The sequence below is a fragment of the Cebus imitator genome, unplaced genomic scaffold, assembly GCF_001604975.1.
Source record: "Cebus imitator isolate Cc_AM_T3 unplaced genomic scaffold, Cebus_imitator-1.0 Scaffold239, whole genome shotgun sequence".
Classification (NCBI taxonomy): domain Eukaryota; kingdom Metazoa; phylum Chordata; class Mammalia; order Primates; family Cebidae; genus Cebus; species Cebus imitator.
Genome location: NW_016107554.1, coordinates 947,241 through 960,592, shown reverse-complemented (window position 1 = coordinate 960,592; position 13,352 = coordinate 947,241). Strand labels below are relative to the sequence as shown.

Below are 13,352 nucleotides of genomic sequence, written 5' to 3'. Positions count from 1 at the left end.
GCCACTGCACTTCAGCCTGGGAGACAGAGCAAGACTCTCTCAAAAAAAAAAAAAAAAAAAGAAATATTAATGCATGCTATCACATGGATAAATCTTAAAAACATTATGGTAAGTGAAAGAAGGCACACACAAAATGTCACATATTTGATGATTTTGTTTATATGAAATTTCCAGAATATGCAAATCTATAGAGACAGAAAAGAGATTATTGGTTTCCAGGCGCTAGAGGGAGGAGAAAAATGGAGAGTTACTGCTAATGTAGTAAACCACATGATTTCCTAGGGGGTGATAAAAATATATATATTTTGTTGTTGTTGTTGTTACAGGGAAGAGTGTGAACACAGTCCTCCACTACCAAAGATTATGCAGTTGAGTTTTCCATGCTTGAAATTGCAATCATCAGCAGATCCAGAGTGCAATAAATAAGCCTCACTCTGGGAGAGCCACCTTTGTGATGATGGTATTTCACCTGCCAGGTAAATATGAAAATATTCTTGAATTAATTAGTGGTGAAGATTGCATAACTTGTGGACTTACCATAAATCCTGAACTGTTTATTTTAAAAGGGTGAACTCTATGGTTTGTAAATTATATTTCAATTTTTAAGAAAGAATCTACACCTTCTTCTCCGATAAAACACCAAATGGCAGATGACGCCGGTGCAGGGACGGGGGGTGGGGGGGTGGCGGGGGGACCAGGTGGCCCCGAGGGCCCTGAGATGGGGAACCGTGGTGGCTTCCATTGAGGTTTAGGCAGTGGTATCTGGGGCCGGGCTGAGGCAGCAGAGCTCGCGGAGGCAAAGCCGAGGATAAGGAGTCGATGCCTGTCACCAAGTTGGGCCGCCTGGTCAAAGACATGAAGATTAAATCTCTGGAAGAGATCTATCTCTTCCCTCTGCCCATCAAGGAATCTGAGATCAAGGATGAGGTTTTGAAGATTTTGCCGGTACAGAAGCAGACCCGTGCTGGCCAGTGCACCAGGTTCAAGGCATTTGTTGCTATTGGGGACTGCAATGGTCACGTTGGTCTGGGTGTTAAGTGTTCCAAGGAGGTGGCCACTGCCATCCGTGGGGCCATCATCCTGGCCAAGCTCTCCATTGTCCCCGTGCGCAGAGGCTACTGGGGGAACAAGATCGGCAAGCCCCACATGGTCCCTTGCAAGGTGACAGGCTGCTGTGGCTCTGTGCTAGTGCCTCCTCCCTGCGCCCAGGGGCACTGGCATTGTCTCAGCACCTGTGCCCAAGAAGCTGCTCATGATGGCTGGTATCGATGACTGCCACGCCTCAGCTAGGGGCTGCACTGCCACCTTGGGCAACTTCTCCAAGGCCACCTTTGATGCCATCTCTAAGACTTACAGCTACCTGACTCCCGATCTCTGGAAGGAGACTGTATTCACCAAGTCTCCCTATCAGGAATTCACTGACCACCTCGTCAAGACCCACACCAGAGTCTCCGTGCAGAGGACCCAAGCTCCAGCTGTGGCTACAACATAGGGTTTTTATACACGAAAAATAAAGTGAATTAACATTGCAAAAAAAAAAAAAGAATCTACAAAATTTATAAACAAGTAGGTTGTAAGAGTCACTTATGGCTCTTCATGGAGTCTACAGAAAAGGTAGGAAACCCAATCCACAGCTAGACTATCTTGGACTCATTTCACCTTAGCCTTGTTCTGATCACAACGGCTGCGGTACCATAGAAAACTTTCCCCCCAATTCCCTTCCCTAATAGGTAGGTTCTGCTCTTCACTTTATCTAAATGTCCCCCACTTTTTTCAAGAAAAAAATCTGCTGCTCTTTCCCTTCCTTCATTTTCTTGGAAAAAAAAAATGTTTTTTTTTTGTTTTTTTTTTTCCTGAGACGGAGTTCACTCTTGTTGCCTGGGCTGGAGTACATTGGCGCAATCTGGGCTGCAACCTCCGCCTCCTGGGTTCAAGCGATTCTCTTGTCTCAGCCCTCTGAGCAGCTGGGATTACAAATGCACACCACCACACTGGGCTAATTTTTGTATTTTTAGTGGAGATGTGGTTTCACCATGTTGGCCAGGCTGGTCTTGAACTCCTGACCTCAGGTAATCCACCTGCCTCGGCCTCCCAAAGTGCTGGGATTATAGGTGTGAGCCACTGTGCCTGGCCTCTTCTTTCATTTTCTTTCTCATTCTCTCCCCTGCTTCGTTTCTGCCAAACCATTCCTTGGTCATTCATGTTTTCCTTTTCCTTTTTTGTGTCTTCTCGCCCCTTTATCCCGGTCTCTATTTCCCACCTCTGCCTCCTACCTCTTCCTTCTTCCTTCCTATTCTAGCTCCCCTCTCTGCTAACTGGCCACAGAATGGAAATAAATTCCATGTTAAAGCATTTTTGTAAGAATTATATACTTTTTGTTTTCTTTTTTTTCCAGAGGTTGGTAATTTCTTTATTGATTTTTTTTTCTTAAATAAAATTAACATCCATTTTACCCTACATACAGTAGGGTAAAAATAAAATGTATAAAAACTCCTTTGCACTCCCCTTATTTAGTTCTACTCCACAGAATTAACAATGGTTAATACTTTCTTGTTTATCCTTACAGAATTCCATTTATTTGTAAGAATGGTGTCATATAAAACTCGTTAGCTTAGGTAGAAAAGGTTGCGATTTTGATGTTAATGTTTCTTTAAGGAAAAACAACTCTAAATTAATTATATAGTTGATTTTGCTTTAGGAGATGTAGTCAGTAATTTGAAAAAAAGATCACCCACCCATGCTATATGACTAGTTAGAAATAAATAATTGAGGCAAAATACTTTCATGAACATTATAAAGTGATTTGTAAATATAAGCAGACACTACAAGTAAACACTGATAATATCTGGTGTGGTGGTGTTCATTGACAGCACTTAATTATTATTTGGCTGTTCTGTGTGTAGACATGTCTGAGTTAACCATTTAGGCTACAAATAGAAAACCTCCTGCACAGGCAGTTTCGTTTGAAATTTAAACCTGATTATATTTTCCCCCAGGAACATCCTTCTTGAACTTAAAAAGAAAAAAAAAACAGCAACCGATATGGGTTGTAAGTTCTTCTCTTGTGAAGCCATCTACAGAATGGCCAATTATTCTCTGTCGCTGATCTGGAAGAGTGAGTAAGTACAAAAAGAATACCATTAACCACAAAGTCGTCATCTTCTTCAAATAAAATTCTGATCTCTAGTTTGAATGTTGAAAGATTCACTGTTTACTTGTGCCAATAGGTCAAGATAAATAACTTTTTTCTTAACAGCCATTTTACCAGAAAAGTTTATTTCATTTGTTGACAAAATGTTAAGAAAATGAACTGGTTAAGTCTCACTGGTCTTCTTGATTGAAATTCTAGCGTCCAAAGTGGTAGTGTCAGAGCAATGAGACATCCAGATAATGGTCTCAGAAGCCTTCCCAAACAACGTGGCTGATTCATTAGAAGGGGGAAGGAGGAGAAAGGGCCGACTGAGTCTGTTCCTAAGAGGCCATCTATCCTGTCTTGAAGCAGACAAAGTGCTTTACTGTGGGGCCTACTTGATATATTGGTACAACTATTATTGAATGTTAGAATTATTTTTAGATACTGAGTTTTAAGCACTCTCAGGACAGCTAAAGAAGGTGGATTTCCTTCCGAAGCGTTTCTGCTACTGACTGACTCTAGCAGTCAGCCAAGTGGCACCTTTAAGATCCATCTAGCATGGTTTGAAAAGCTTGGTACGTTTGTGTTTCTTATGCTGCACAGGGACTCTGTCTGGGTCTGTCAACTGTGCAGCAAAAATGAGTTTCCTATTTTTGCTGAACACACAACTAAACTATTTTTCCAAGCTTGCCTTGTAGTTATTTGTGGCCACACAATTGAATTCCGATCTTTGGAACACGTGGAGAATAATGATCTATGACGTTATTTTAAGAAATACATAACTCTTGGCCAGGCATGGTGGCTCACACCTGTAATCTCAACATTTTGGGAGGCCGAGGTGAGCAAATTCCCTGAGGTCAGGAGTTCCAGACCAGTCTGGCCAGCATGGTGAAACCCTGTCTCGACTAAGAATACAAAAAAAATTAGCTTGGCGTGGTGGTATGCACCTGTAATCCCAGCTACTCAGGAGGCTGAGACAAGCGAATTGCTTGAACCAGGGAGGCAGAGGTTGCAGTGAGCCAAGATCATGCCACTGCACTCTAGCTTGAGTGACAGAGTGAGACTCCGTCCCCCCAAAAAACAAAAGAAATATGTAAGTCTCTTCCCTGCTTTATTTCCCCCTTCAATGGCCAGATGCTGATGACAATGAGGATTTGAGGAAAACAGAGCTACATAATTTTAACATAACATAAGGGGGCCTGATACAGAGAGGGTCCATCACCCCTCAGAAACGACAACCTCTTAGGTGAGCAAGAAATAAACTGTTATTAGGCTAGGCACTATGGCTCACACCTATAATCCCAACACTTTGGGAGGCCAAGGCGTAAGGCTCATGAGGTCAGTAGTTCGAGACCAGCCTGCCCAGCATAGTGAAACCATCTCTACTAAAAAAATACAAAAAATTAGCCAGGCATCTTGGCATGTGCCTGTAATCCCAGCTGCTCAGGGGGATGAGGTAGGAGAATTGCTTGAACCCAGGAAGCAGAAGTTGCAGTGAGCCAAGATCGTGCCACTGCACTCCAGCCTGGGAGACAGAGTGAGAGTTTGTCTCAAAAAAGAAAGAAAAGAAAAGAAAGAAAGAAGGAAGGAAGGAGGGAAGAAGGAAGGAAAGAAAGAAAGAGAGACTGTTATTATGTTTTAGTAATATATATTTTGAGGTCTATTTATTACAGCTGTTAGTACGAGCCTATGTGGCAGTCCATTAGGATTGCTATAATGAATTACCATACACTCGGTGGTTTATAAAAAATAAACTTTTATTTTTCATACTTCTGGAGGTTGGGAGTCCAAGATCAAGATGCCAGCAAATTCAGTGTCTGATAGCAGCCTGCTTTCTGATACATAGAATTCAGTTATATCACTGTAAGCTTACATGGTGCAAGGGGCAAGGGAGCTTTCTCAGGCCTCTTTTATAAGGATGCCAATCCCATCCATGAGGGTGCCTCATGACCTAACCACCTCTCAAAGTCCTCAGTCCTCATATCCTAGTACCATCATTGAATTCTAATTTATGGAACACATGGAGAATAATGATCTATGACATTATTTTAAAAAATACGGGGTCAGGATTTCGGCATATAAATCAGGAGAAGAGCTGGGTATGGTGGCTCATACTTGTAATCCCAGCACTTTGGAAGGCTGAGGCAGCAAATCACCTGAAGTCAGGAGTTTGAGACCAGCCTGGGCCACGTGGTGAAACCTCATCTCTACTAAAAATACAAAAATTAGCTGGGGGTGGTGGCAGGTACCTGTAACTCCAGCTACTAGGGAGGCTGCAGCAGAAGAATGGGTTGAACCTGGGAGGTGAATGTTGCAATGAGCCAAGATCCCACCACTGCAGTCCAGCCTGGGTGACAGAGTGAGACTCCGTCTCAAAAAAAAAAAAAAAAAAAAAAACTGGGGAGAGGACTGCATAAACATTCAGGCCATAGCACCCTAACTACTAAGTGATTGGAACGACTAGTAATTGAAGTATTGCAATTAAAGGAAGCAGTCACAACAGATGTGCCTTCACGGAGGGCATGGTAAATACGCCTTAGAAATGTAACTCTTACTCTTACCTTCTTTTGTTTCTTATTTTTACTTTATTATTGGCTCACTTTTGATGTTTTAATTAATGTATTTATTGGTAGCATTTTTTCTTTTCTTTTTTGTTTTTTTTGAGACAGAGTATCGTCTCACATTGTCACCCAGGCTGGAGTGCAGTGGCCCAATCTCAGCTCACTGCAACCTCTGCCTTCCAGGTTCAAGTGATTCTCCTGCCTCTGACTCCAGAGTAGCTGGGACTATAGGTGTGTGCCACCATACCCAGCTGATTTCTTATTTTTAGAAGAGACAGGGTTTCATCATGTTGGCTAGGCTGACCTTACGTGATTCACCTGCCTCCGCCTCCCAAAGTGCTGGGAATGCGGGTGTGAACCACTGCAGCTAGCTGTAAATCATAGTTTATTGTAAGAAAGCTAAGTCAAAAATTCAGGAAACGGCTTCCTTCCATATATCAAGTGCCATTATACTTATTTTCTACAGCTCAAATAAATCTATGCACTTGATTTTTCCATATATTTTTTATTAATACAATAGGCAAATATGTATTTGTACTCTCTAAGTTTTTGTGACAGCATCTAATATATTCTAGGCAGAGTGCACAAATAATAGATTAAAATGGCCAGGCACGGTGACTCATGCCTGCAATCCCAGCACTTTGGGATGCCAAGGCTGGCAGATCACATGAGGTCAGGAGTTTGATACCAGCCTAGCCAACAAGGCAAAACCCTGTCTCTAATAAAAACACAAAAATTAGCCGGGCGTGGTGGCGAGCACCTGTAATCCCAGCTACTAAGGAGGCTGAGGCAGGGAGAATCACTTGAACCCAAGAGGTGGAGGTTGCAGTGAGCTGAGATTGCATCACTGCACTCCAGCCTGTGTGACAGAGTGAGTCCGTCTCAAATGAAAAAATAAATAAATAAAGGCACGGCCTTACTATGTTGCCCAGGCTGGTCTTAAACTCCTGGGCTCAAGTGATTCTCCTGCCTTGGCCTCTCAAAGCACTGGGATCACAGGCATAAACCACTGCACCTGTTTCCTTCATAATTTTCTAATTTTGTTTGGAAGTTCCTGGGACCTTTCTGGAAACCAGATTCTGAGAGTCTGAGATTTTTGTGCAGAAGGTTAACTGCGGTGTCTGCTTTCGGGATCAGCCTTTTCAGAATCAATGCTTTCAGGATCAGCAGGAGTAAGGAAAACGGAACTGGACAAAAGTGGAAATTGAACCCCTATACAATTGCAAAAAAGGTCTCTGTGGATCCTACAGAGAGGTTTGAAGCTGTGACTGCCCTTCAACCTTGTTCCAAATTGGGGCAAAGTGTCTGGGCCATTTTGGATGCTGGCTATCCCGAGGGAGAGGTATAACTTTGGGCTAGATAGCTTCTTTCGGCCCAGGGCAATTCCTTGAGAGAAGCTGAGCTGTGAGCCATCAGCAGGCAATATCCAGCAGCTGGAGGATTGAGTGCCTTGATCCAAAGGCACCTGTATGCATATTAGATGGACTGTATTATTTTGTGATAAAAAGAATAATGATAGGATAGAAATAAACAGAGGGAGAAATGCGAGTGAAAAGAAAAAAGTATTAATCACCATTTGAGGAAAAGGGAAAATATAGAAGAAATTGAAAATTAATTAAATAACACTAAAATATAAAATTTATGTTTATTTGTCATAAACTATGCTTTCACAACACAGTGCATTCTAGTTGAAAATAGGCATTAAAATGTCCAAGGTCACTTGGTACATCAGAATTAGAGTTACGGAAAACACCTGTGAATCATGGTTCAGAGGCTGGGGCTGTAACCTTCAAAGCACATTAAAATGATTGGAAATGCATTCTGGTAAACGATTTACCAGCAGAGGTCATTGAGTGAGAAGAACACTTTCAGAGCATGAAGAGCCAATGTGATGAATATTGATGCTGTGAGTGAAGGAATTTAGGTTTAGCAACTTTGAGTCTTGGCTTATCTATGAATTGCTGACTTTTAATTGTCCCCTGGGAGATTCAAAATTTATATATATCTGGCCTTGGAAGCCATTATGAGAATATTTTGGCAGCCTACTGCTCATCCCACTTTGAGTTCCGCCAGAAGCTGACCCTGAGACAAAGATTCAAGGACTAGTGGTTTATTTGAAAGTTGCAGGAGCCAGGCGCGGTGGCTCACCCCTGTAATTCCAGCACTTTGGGAGGCTGAGCTGGGTAGATCACGAGGTCAGGAGTTCGAGACCAGACTGGCCAGCATGGTGAAATCCTGCCTCTACTAAAAGTAAAAAAAAAAAAAAAAAAATTAGCCGGGCATGGTGGCTCTTGCCTGTAGTCCCAGCTACTCGGGAGGCTGAGGCAGGAGAATTGCTTGAACCCAGCAGATGGCAGAGGTTGCAGTGAGATCACACCACTGCACTCCATCTTGGATGACAGAGCAAGAGACTGTCTCAAACAAAAAAGAAAAAAGAAAAAAAAAGTTGCAGGAAACACTGGTATGGCAGGTGCACGATACAGGGATAGGAAATGCAGCCACTCAAAGGTACATTAGCAGCTTAGCCCCACTGTGAAACAGAACACACACTTGGCTCAAGGACTAGGAAGCTGGGGTATCAATCACCAGCACTTATTAACCATTGGTAATGGCTCCTCCTGGGCATAGTAATTCTCCTAAATTTCAGGTCTGTTTTGTGTATAGGTAGAGCAGACTTTTGGGGCTTGGGGAAATGGCCTGAGGGCAGAGAGGTACGTACTGACAGCTGGAAGTTTGCAGGGAAGACCTGAGGGATATGAGCAAGGACGTGTCACTGTGGCCTCTGCTGTACTGATAGTCGTAAATATATTTTGCTTGTTAGGTAGTCAGTTTCCATCCCCTGAGAACAAACCAAATTGTGGCCAGGAGAGAGTGCTCAGATGGGTGCTGAGAAACAAGAGGAAACCAATCCGAGATTGAACATTTGGGTGTGGACTAGGTACAGGGACAAGATTGAAAGTTGACAGCCACTTAACCAGGCACTCAATGTTCCCAAAAAAATCAGGTGTATGAAAGCCCACAGAGGTGGTTTCTTCCATTCATGTATTTGGACCATAGGATTCCTGAACAGAAAGATAACAGCAGAGTGGAAAGTTTTCAGGTAGCAGTTTCCTTGGTTCTGCGCCAGGTGTATTACTCACTGCTCACACAGCTCCAGCTGGTATTTAGCACCTAACAAAAGAGGAAAGAAAAGAGAAAAGTTCTTCTGCTGATTTTCTCATAATGTTGTGCCTAAGGCGTGGAAGATGAGACAATATGATGGGGAAGAACAAGAAAAATTTCCCATGGATCTCGTGTATTTTTATCATAGGACAGCAATTTATTTCCACCACTTTAGGGGATATAAGATTCTCCAATATTTTGATGTTTAGCTAAATTTTGTTTATTAACTTCATATCTGAGGAAATAACATTTAATTGGCTCACTTCCTGAAGGGCTTGTTTCATATCCGTGACTCGGATTACTGTTGCATGATGAAGGAACGGCTTTACTCTCTTCTCCGACAGAGAGCTGGCTGAAGAGCAATTCTGTGTCTCCCCTAAAATGACATAAAGACTAGAGCAAGCAATGCCATGACCCTAAACATTCTCTTATGTTTTAACTAAGAAAATCTTCCTAAAAATGTAATCTGTAGAGTACTAACCAACCAGCCAGGATCATTTTATCAAAGAGGGAGAAGTTTCATAAATTCATTTATTTAACATATCTTTATGTACTTTATGTACTATGTACAGAGAGTTGAGAGGAATACAGAGATGACTAGCCCATTCTCCTCAACTTTATGGAATGTATTAATTTTGAATTCAGAAGGCATGAAAGCAATTAATTGTAACCCAACCCAAAGTAGAATTAGCATTCTGGTATCACGTGAGAACATTAATGTTGCTAATAGCCCCTCTCTCATTAAACCTTATAGCCCTTATATTTCAAAATACTTTATATAGAAGTTTTTTGAATTCCATGCTCAGTGGTTCTCTATGGTTTTCCCAACTCAAATGATAATCTACTTAACGTCAGGAAGCAGATCTTCACAGCAGTGCTTCCTAAACTTTAAGTGTATACAAAGTCCCACTATTCTGCAAGTCCAGCAATCTCCCAGAGGCCAAGACTGCTGGTCCTCTGACCACCTCTTTTGTCCACTGTAGCTCTGGTCACACTGTTCAGAAAACACCTGAAGATTCATGCTTGCAAAATTAATTTTGAAACTATCAATCATTCTTATTGTATCAAAAAACTAGTTAGGAAATTCTCAAAATACAGTAGATACTTCACGTGTTCAACAAATTGTAGGGCAAATTGGATATGTTAGAATACTGCCTCTCCAACATCTACCCCCTTGGTGCTATTCTGCGTGCACTAAGCCTAAAGATTAAACATAGGCACAGATCCTGCACTTTTTAAAGGGGATGAAACGTGCGTCTTTATATTTTGCTTCTGGTCTGTTCACAGAATTGCTCAGTTAACATTTCCTCAGGGTTATTTTATTTTATTTTAGAGACGGAGTCTTACTCTGTCGTCTAAGATGGAGTGCAGTGACATGATCTCAGCTCACTACAACCCCTGCCTCCCAGGTTCAGGCGATTCTTCTGCCTCAGCCTCCCGGAGTGCTGGGATTACTGGCGTGTGCCACCACACCTGGCTAATTATTTTTTTGTATTTTTAGTAGAGAGGCAGGGGTTTCACCATGTTGGCCAGGCTGGTTTCAAACTCTTGACCTCAGGTGATCCACCAGCCTCAGCCTCCCAAAGTGCTAGGATTGCAGGTGTGAGCCACCATGCCTGGCCATCAGGGTTACTATATTTGCTTTTCAGAGTAAGTTCTTTTGTAAGAAACGGTGTGGAACTGAATGCTGGTCATGGGCTCCAGAACAACTATTAAGCCTCAACGTGGTGTAACAGTTCTGGAACAGTACGTGCGGGCATGGTGGAAGCCTGCTACTAACCTAGCCTAGTCCTCCCACCAAGAAAAACACAGTGCAGGCTTCATCCTGTTTTGTTTGATATATTTTGTCCCCCTCCAGCAGTTTATTTATTTATTTATTTTGAGACAGGTTCTTACTCTGTCACCCAGGCTGGAGTGCAGTGGTGCAATCTCGGCTCACTACAACCTCGGCCTCCCAGGGTTCAAGCAGTTCTCCTGGCTTGTTGGCAGGCTGGTCTCTAACTCCTGACCTCAAGTGATCCACCCACATCGGCCTCCCAAATTGCTGGGATTACAGGCGTGAGCCTCTGCACCCGGCCTACTAGTTGTTATTGAAATGAATTCTTCATGGCTCAATCTTTAATATCCCGGGTCTTTCTTATCCCAGTGTAAGCCCCTCTAGTTATCTAGTGCCTCCCATACATCCCCAAACCAATCTCTGCTTCCTCTTCTTTGCCCTTGATGGGTCTTCCTACCCAACTTTCCCATCTTGCCCTGTGGGACTTTTATCCTCTCCATCGCAGCTTGAGTGATCTTACATAAACACAAGTCTGGTCAAGTCACTCTGCCTTAAATCCCTCCAAATGGCTCTCATTGCCCTCAAAAAATGTTGAAACTCATTAACGTAATGGAGAAAGTCCCCACCTCCTGCCTGCCAGCCCTAAAATGTGTTTCTACTTTAGCCGGTTTGTTTTAGTTCCTGGAATGTCCCATTCTCTTCTACCCCTGGTTCTTCGAGTACTGTTTCCTTTATCTGCACGCTTTTTCTAGTTTTATTCCTTTTTGTACATTAGATCTCACTTAGCAGTTTCTGTGTTTGAGACCCTTTCCTTGACCCCAGGACTGAAGCTACCAGACTTTGTGCATACTCCCATCAGTGCTGTTACACAGTGCAGAATAATTTCCTGTTTTCTTGTCCGCTTTCCCGGTTAGGCAGAAAGGTTCACCAGTCTTTGCCTTGTTCACATAGTACCCTCAGGGAGTAGCACATAGTAGATTCTCAACAGAACCACCTTCATGAGCACTCAGAAGGGAGCTGTGGGCTTGGAATTTAATGCTCAGAAGTTGTCCTCTATTTGAACCTGGGCTTGGTGGCTCACACCTGTAATCCCAGCACTTTGGGAGGCCAAGGTGGGTGAATCACGAGGTCAATGGTTCAAGACCAGCGTGATCAACATGGTGAAACCCTGTCTCTATTAAATATACAAAATGAGCCGGGCGTGGTGGCGTATGCCTGTAATCCTAGCTCTGGAGGCTGGAGCAGGAGAATTGCTTGAACCTGGGAGATGGAGGTTGTGGTGAGCTAAGATCATACCACTGCACTCCAGCCTAGGTGACAAAACAAGTCTCCATCTCAAAAATAATAATAATTTATTTTTGAATTTGTGTTTTGTAAATGAAGTCCAGTGAAGAATGGAGTTTGCACCAGGGGTTGGGAGTCTAGACTCTAGCCTGGTTCCACCTCCCCAGATGCACCCCTGCCCCTACTCAGTGACTGTTGCCACCTTCTACGCCCCCACACCCCCACCCACAATCTGGGCACCGGAGGAGCACTATGCCCACCTGTGGAGCTGCGCAGTCTGCAGTGTCTACAAGGCTCTGAGAATATCCACACGCCTAAAGGAACACGACATTGACTAGCACATTTAAAACATAATTTCAGGTTGAGAAGGAGACTGCAGAAGAAAGAAAAATACTTTTTTCCTGCTTTCTGGACAAGGAGCTTTCCATTTTCATTTTGCACTGGGCTTCACAAATTATGTAGCAAGCCCTGGTTTTCAATGAGTCTTTCTTTCTTTCTTTCTTTTTTAAACAGGGTTTCACCATGTTGGTCAGGCTGGTCTTGAACTCCCGACCTCAGGTGATCTGCCTGCCTTGGCCTCCAAAGTGCTTGGATTATAGGTGTGAGCTACCATGCCCAGCCTCTCAATGAATATTTCTTGAAAAGATTAATCAGAGTAATTTGATGAACCAAATACGTGTTGCTTCTTCAAAGTAATCACCTAGAGAGGTTTTCCAACAGTATTATCATTTCCTAAAATAGTTTGGAAATTTTTTTTGAAAGTCACTCTTTTGTTTAACAATATTTTGAGCACCTACTATGTGCCAGCTTCTGGTGTTAAGCAGTGAATTATTCAGACAAGACTGGAAAATCTATTCTTGGAATTACTTTGGGGTGGACTTACTTTTTGAAAGAAGCCAAGTCTCTGGGATCACATTTGGTGAATAAAGTGCATTATAAAGCTAAATAGTATCGATCATATGACTTGAGACTGAAATGAATGAATTTTATAACAGTGAAACCACAAATTTAAAATATTGGGTTTCTTGGCTAAACATGGTGGCTCATACCTATAATCCCAGAACTTTGGGAGGCCAAGGCTGGTGGATCATCTGAGGTCAGGAGTTTGAGGCCAGTCTGGCCAACATATTGAAACCCCATCTCTACTAAAAATACAAAAATTAGTTCAGGCACAGTGGCTCATGCTTGTAAACCCAGCACTTTGGGAAGCTGAGGTGGATGGATCACCTGAGGTTAGGAGTTTGAGACAAGCCTGGTCAACATGGCAAAACCCTGTCTCTATTAAAAACACACAAAATTAACTGGGCATGGTGGCAGGTGCCTGTAATCCCAGCTACTCGGAAGGGTGAAGTGAGAGAATCGCTTAAATCCGGGAGGCGGAGGTTGTAGTGAGCCAAGATTGTGCCACTGCACTCCAGCCTGAGCAATAGAGCGA

At 42.9% G+C, this 13,352-nt stretch overlaps 1 non-coding gene and 1 pseudogene across 2 annotated transcripts; one reads left to right on the top strand and one right to left on the bottom strand.

Annotated features, from left to right (window-relative positions):
- Nucleotides 1-325: 325 nt before the first annotated feature.
- Nucleotides 326-484, bottom strand: LOC119466905. Its single transcript, XR_005195414.1, has one exon. It is a non-coding gene; the product is annotated as a U1 spliceosomal RNA (small nuclear RNA).
- Nucleotides 485-643: 159 nt separating this feature from the next.
- On the top strand, nt 644-1,529 carry LOC108282344 (annotated as a pseudogene). The gene has a single exon (XR_001816371.2). The product of XR_001816371.2 is annotated as a 40S ribosomal protein S2-like (transcript).
- The last annotated feature ends 11,823 nt before the right edge of the window (nt 1,530-13,352 follow it).